Here is a 6,469-nt window from a genome sequence, read left to right on the forward strand (position 1 = left end):
GTATAGGAATAAAAAAATCACATCTAGAATTTGCCCACCCAGATGGTAATGAAAAATGGCTTGGCCCAAGGACTATCTCGACTTTGTCGCTTTTACCACGTCACGCGCGGTATCAACCAATGAAAATGCGTGGGGCATCAACCAATGAAAATGCGAGACACGCCCCCATATTTGCATACAGATCTGATAATCGGGGAAAGAATGAATGTGGAAAAGAAAGAATGAATGTGGAAAAGAAAGAATGAATGTGGAAAACAATGTGGAAAACAAAGAATGAATGTGGAAAACAAAGAATGAATGCGTAAAAGAATAAATAAATATAGAAATGTATTTCGTTATTACTGTGTGTATTCATTTATTTATTCATACACTCATTTATTTATCTATATATTTATTGTTAATTTTGACAGACTTGGTCCTCCATATATTAAAACCAATAACATTCCCGTGGAAATGCTCATGTATGGACAGAGATATTTGCCACAAGAAACTGAATTTGAATTACTGACATTTGAATTTGAATTGCTCAATTTGAACACTTTAATTTAAAAATGAATTTGAATCACATAATTTGAATTTGTATTGTTTAACTTGAATAACTGAATTGAAAAACTGAATCTGAGTAGCATACTTTGAAAATGAATTTATTTGCTTTGAAACCATTCAGTACAATACAAATTACAAATTATGCAATTCAAATTCATTTTTTAAATTTAAGTATTCAAATTGAGCAATTCAAATTCAGTTTCTGGTGGCACATATCTCTGTCCATACTCATGCTCTGAATGATTTGTCTACTCCTCTTTCTCTCGTTCTATCTCTCTCGCTCACACACAGCAGTCTGGTCTCTTTGCTTCTCTCTGTGTTTCCCTGTCTGTGCGCGACTGCATTCTGGTTATAACCGTTTCACTTTTCTAATTACTCATTAAGGACGGATGACAGCAGAGACTGAACTCAGAACAATTTATAATGAAGTGAAATGAAACATTATATTATTGATGGCCATTATCAAATGCAAACTCAATATACAACGATAGGGCTGGTAGTGGCAGCTCTGTATTAAAGAACGTAGTATTTGTGGTATTATTTTTTCCCCGGTGATATCTTAATTAATTTAATGAATGTAGTTAAGAGACAGAGAAGGTGAAAGAGGGGGAAATAGGGACAGCATGAGAAGGAGAAAGAGAGGTTGAGTGCACAACTAACAAAACTGCGGGCTGTACATCAAATCAGTGTGAGGGAGGGATTTTAATCAACCCAAAACTTGACTCTGGACTTTCAACGACGAACTACTCGTTTCTATGTATCGTCATCTTTGTGCGTTCTTCTATCATCAACATCAATGATTATCTTCCTCTACCCTGCCATCTCTCTCTCTCTCTCTCTCCTTCTCTCTGTCACTGTGTGTGTGTGTGTGTGTGTGTGTGTGTGTGTGTGTGTGTGTGTGTGTGTGTGTGTGTCCTGAGAGGACCTCAGGTTCCTAGTCAGACTGTAGCGTCTCTGTATTGATATGCAGGGAGAGTCCAGATACATAACATAACTGCAGCATCATTCACGTAGAGAGCAGCTTTAAAAACGTCCTTCCTGCCTGCGTGCGTGCGTGTGTGTCTGCGTGTGTGTGTCTGTGTCTGCGTGTGTGTGTGTGTGTGTGTGTGTGTGTGTGTGTGTGTGTGTGTGTGTGCGTGCGTGCGCGCGCGCAGTAGTACTGCCAGGTAGTTCCTACAGTATGGCAGGCTCACATACAGAACAGGCTTGTGGAGATGCAGTTCCTGCCTGGCGGTGTGTGTGTGTGGGTGTGGGAGTTGCGGAGGTTTGGACCTTCCTTGTTCAGTGGTCCGTACACACTAGACACCACTCAGAACCAGAACTTGCATCCCAGATGGAGGTTGATGACAATGTAGAGGTTGTGTTCTGCCTCCCCGGTTATACATGTACTGGACTGTGTGGTAGAGTGTGTCGTAGGTGCTGTGTGTGATGTTCAGGGTGTACAGGGGGTAGTCGTTCACATCCAGACAGACACTTAACTGTGTGTGTGTGTGTGTGTGTGTGTGTGTGTGTGTGTGTGTGTGTGTGTGTGTGTGTGTGAGACACTTAACATTGACAGGCAGATGTGATGGAATTACGGCCCTCGATGTTCAAGGGCTGCGTTCGTAAATTCGCTCTGAGAGCGCCGGAGCGCGCTGAATGACGTCACCCGTGGCACTGTACAATGTTGCCTGTTTGGGCGACTTTATTCACCCAATGCACTGAAGGAGTTAAAGGCGTACTCTGGGGTTTGTCGTAGACAGAGATGCGGCAGACTAGAGAAGAAAATCTTAAAACGCCATCTTAGATTAGATTAGATTCAACTTTACCAGTACCAGACAGCGAAATGCAATCTTGTGTCGAAGATCAATGGTCGTGAGTGGAAGCTCTTGCTTACTATAATATCTTGGATGAAAGTTTCTCTGTCTTCATGCCAACGTATCCGTCATTTATGTACACAGACACACTTAACATTGGCAGTGTTCATCCAACAGCTGCCATATTTGCAGCTCTGTCATCGGCTAGTAATGTCTGGTTGGCTGAGTATAATGCCAGAATAGAGAGACTCTCGATCCAGATGTGACACCTCTCTATCTCTCTCTCTCTCTCACCCTCCCTCCCTCCCATCACTAACAGGTTGTCAAGGTGTGAGATAATTGAGCTCCTCTTTCTGTCTCTCTCTCTGTCTCTCTCCCCTCCCTCCCTCCCTCCCTCCCATCACTAACAGGTTGTCAAGGTGTGAGATAATTGAGCGGTTGTGCCTGTCTATCATAAATATGTGTGTGTGTCTGTGTGTCTGTCTGTTTGTGTGTGTGTCTGTCTGTCTCTGTGTGTGTGTGTGTGTGTGTGTGTGTGTGTGTGTCTGTGTGTCTCTACCTACATGTGTGTGAGTGTACACACATGTGCGCTGCTCATTTGTGTATCAGTGTAATGCATTTCTGAAGCCTTCTCTGATGTGTGTGTGTGATGTGTAGTCTGTGGGCCCCAGAGCAGAACAGCAGCAGGTCATGTGACATGGTTGACATGCTGTGAAATTTAACAGCTAGACACTAAAAAGCAGAGAAACAAAAACATAACGTATCACCAGAGAGACAAAACATAACGTACCACCAGAGACAAAACATAACTTATCACCAGAGACAAAACATATCGTACCACCAGAGAAACACCGTCTCCAATTACTGTTCTCTAGTTGTCCCAGTAGATCATGCAGCACAGAGAACGTTGGCTTACCGCTGGCTGGCTGGCTGGCTGGCTGGCTGGCTGGCTGGCTGGCTGGCTGGCTGGCTGGTTGACTGTTTGACTGACTGGTTGGCTGGCTGGTTGACTGACTTGTTGACTGGCTTACTGCTGGCTTACCACTGGCTGACTGGCTGACTGACTGACTGGCTGACAGACTGTCTGGCTGGCTGGCTAGACATCTCACTGTAAATAGAGCTTGCTATCAATGAGAGCATTGAATGGAAGAATAAATATATGTAATTATGAAGATGTGACCTCATAGTCTAGTAGTCAAACAGAGAGACAGACAGACAGGCTTTCTAGTCAAACAGACAGACAGACAGGCTTTCTAGTCAAACAGACAGACAGACAGACTTTCTAGTTAAACAGACAGACAGACAGACTTTCTAGTCAAACAGACAGACAGGCTTTCTAGTCAAACAGACAGACAGGGGGCGGGTCGGGGGGGTTATTGTGAAATATGTGTCCTGTTTTAGCGCTGAAGTAACCATGGCAACCATGTTCATCCGTTGTAATGATTATAAATAACAGTGTACAACAGACCATTTGTATTATTGATCCACAGAAAACTGATGCTGTTATTGATGGAACTGATTATATGACCTGTGAACCTATTTTAGAAAAAGAAGATGGACATAATAAATGTAAAAAATGGTTAATAAACTGTTAGTTTTTCATTTTGTATTTCTGGTTTTTTTCATTCTTCACCCATGTCAACTTCCACAAAATCAAAAGCTGACTTCCAAATTGGTCCTATTAGCCCCTAGCCCCTGTTGCAGATCTGAGAGACTGCATTCCATTCATTCTATTCCATACTGTTCATTCTATCCCATACTGTTCATTCCATTCATTCTATTCCATACTGTTCATTCCATTCATTCTATTCCACACTGTTCATTCCATTCATCCTGTCCCATACTCCATACTTCCATGTAGAGCTTGACTCTGAGGTAGTCCTGTCCTATATTGATTAGATAACACCAAGTAGCTCTTAGTCAGCCAGTCAGTCAGCCAGCCAGTCAGTCAGTTAGTCAGTCAGTCAGTCAGTCAGTCAGTCCGCCAACCAGTCAGTCAGCCATCCAGTCAGCCAGTCAGTCATCAGCCAGCCAGCCAGCCAACCAGTGAGTCCATCAGTCCGTCAGTCAGTCATCAGCCAGTCAGCCAGTCAGCCAGCCAGCCAACCAGCCAGCCAGTCAGTCTGTCAGTCATCAGCCAGTCAGCCAGCCAGTCAGTCATCAGCCAGTCAGCCAGTCAGCCAGCCAACCAGCCAGTCAGCCAGCCAGTCAGTCCATCAGTCATCAGCCAGTCAGCCAGTCAGCCAGCCAACCAGCCAGTCAGCCAGCCAGTCAGTCCATCAGTCATCAGCCAGTCAGTCATCAGTCAGCCAGCTAGCCAGTCAGCCAGCCAGTCAATCAGCCAGTCAGCCAGCCATCCAGTCAGTCAGTCAGTCAGTCAGCCAACCAGTCAGTCAGTAATCTGCCAGTCAGCCAGCCAGTCAGTCAGTCCGTCATCAGCCAGTCAGTCACTCAGTCAATCAGCCAGCCAGTCAGTTACTCAGTCAATCAGCCAGCCAGTCAGTCCGTCAGTCATCAGCCAGTCAGTCATCAGTCAGCCAGCCAGCCAGCCAGTCAGCCAGTCAGTCAGTCAGTCAGTCAGCCAGCCATCCAGTCAGTCAGTCAGTCAGTCAGCCATCCAGTCAGTCAGTCAGTCAGTCAGCCAACCAATCAGTCAGCCATCCAGTCAGCCATCAGCCAGTCAGCCAGCCAGCCAACCAGTCAGTCAGTCAGTCAGTCAGTCAGCCCATCAGTCAGTCATCAGCCAGTCAGCCAGCCAGCCAGCCAGCCAGTCAGTCAGTCTGACTGAACCCACTCCAGGTAGTGTCTGTGGTGGTACTAATGGGCCACTCACAGCCAGAACCTGCAGTATTGACAGAGATGTCCAGTTCAGACCCATCATCCTTAATGAGACACCCAGCACAGTGGGTCCAGTCTATGAATAGTACCAGATCAATGTGACCGGACCGCTGGTCCAGCCTCATGCATCATTCAAAACAACAACATTGATTCAGATTTACGTACTCAGCCCAGAAAGTAAACCATTATTATGTTGTATTAAAAACACACACACACACACACACACACACACACACACACATACACCACACTACCTAGGAGGTAGACATAAATACACTGTAGGTTTAGCTGTGCTTGTTTTAGTGATTGTGTGTGTGTGCGTGTGTGCATGCGTGTGTGTACTTGTGTGTTTTTAATACAACATAATGTAAGTCTCGTATAGTTTTGAATTGCTTACAAGTCGTTATACCATGTGTGTGTCCAATGTCTGTCTTGTACGCAACGTTATATGTATCTTATTATTTCGGTGGCACCAATTACACCAAAGTAAATTCCTTGTGCATGACTGCATTGTACTTACTTACTTGGTACTTAAGTCTCTTTCGATAAAGGCGTCTGCTAAATGTAAAAAAGTGACTGACTGTGACTGTGACTGACTCCCTCAAAGGTGCTTCCTCTCTAATCATCACATCTATCTGTGTAAGTGTGTGTGTGTTTCTCACTCTCCCTCTCTGTGTATCTTTAACTGTTTCACTCCCCCTCCCCTCCTCTTTTTCTCTCTCTCTCACTATCCCTCCCTCTCCCTCTCTTTCACTATCCCTCCCTCTCTCTCTCTCTCCTTCACTATCCCTCCCTGTCCCTCTCTCTCTCTTCTCTCTCAGTACACCTCAGCTAAGGAAATAAACATCAACAACAGCCTTCTGCTTGTTCACTGCTTGTTCACTGATATATTCATGTAATTATGCTGATTAATCTATGAGTATAGATTATAGAAGGCAGCCTGGAGGCAGAGTGGCATCACTACCAACTATCACTATATAACAGTTCTATCTCTATATAACAACTCTATCTCTATATAACAGTTCTATCTCTATATAACAGTTCTATCTCTATATAACAACTCTATCTCTATATAACAGTTATATCGCTATATAACAACTCCATCTCTATATAACAGAACCAGCTGTTGTCTACAAGTACCAGAGAGGGAGGGAGGGAGGGGGGAGGGATGGAGAGAGAGGGGGAGAGAGGGAGAGAGGCACACACACACACACACACACACACACACACACACACACACACACACACAAAGTGTAATAGAGAGACACCCTTTCAGACTGGTTAGGAGG

Source organism: Nansenia antarctica (assembly GCF_963989245.1).
Source record: "Nansenia antarctica genome assembly, chromosome: 1".
Classification (NCBI taxonomy): Eukaryota; Metazoa; Chordata; class Actinopteri; order Argentiniformes; family Microstomatidae; genus Nansenia; species Nansenia antarctica.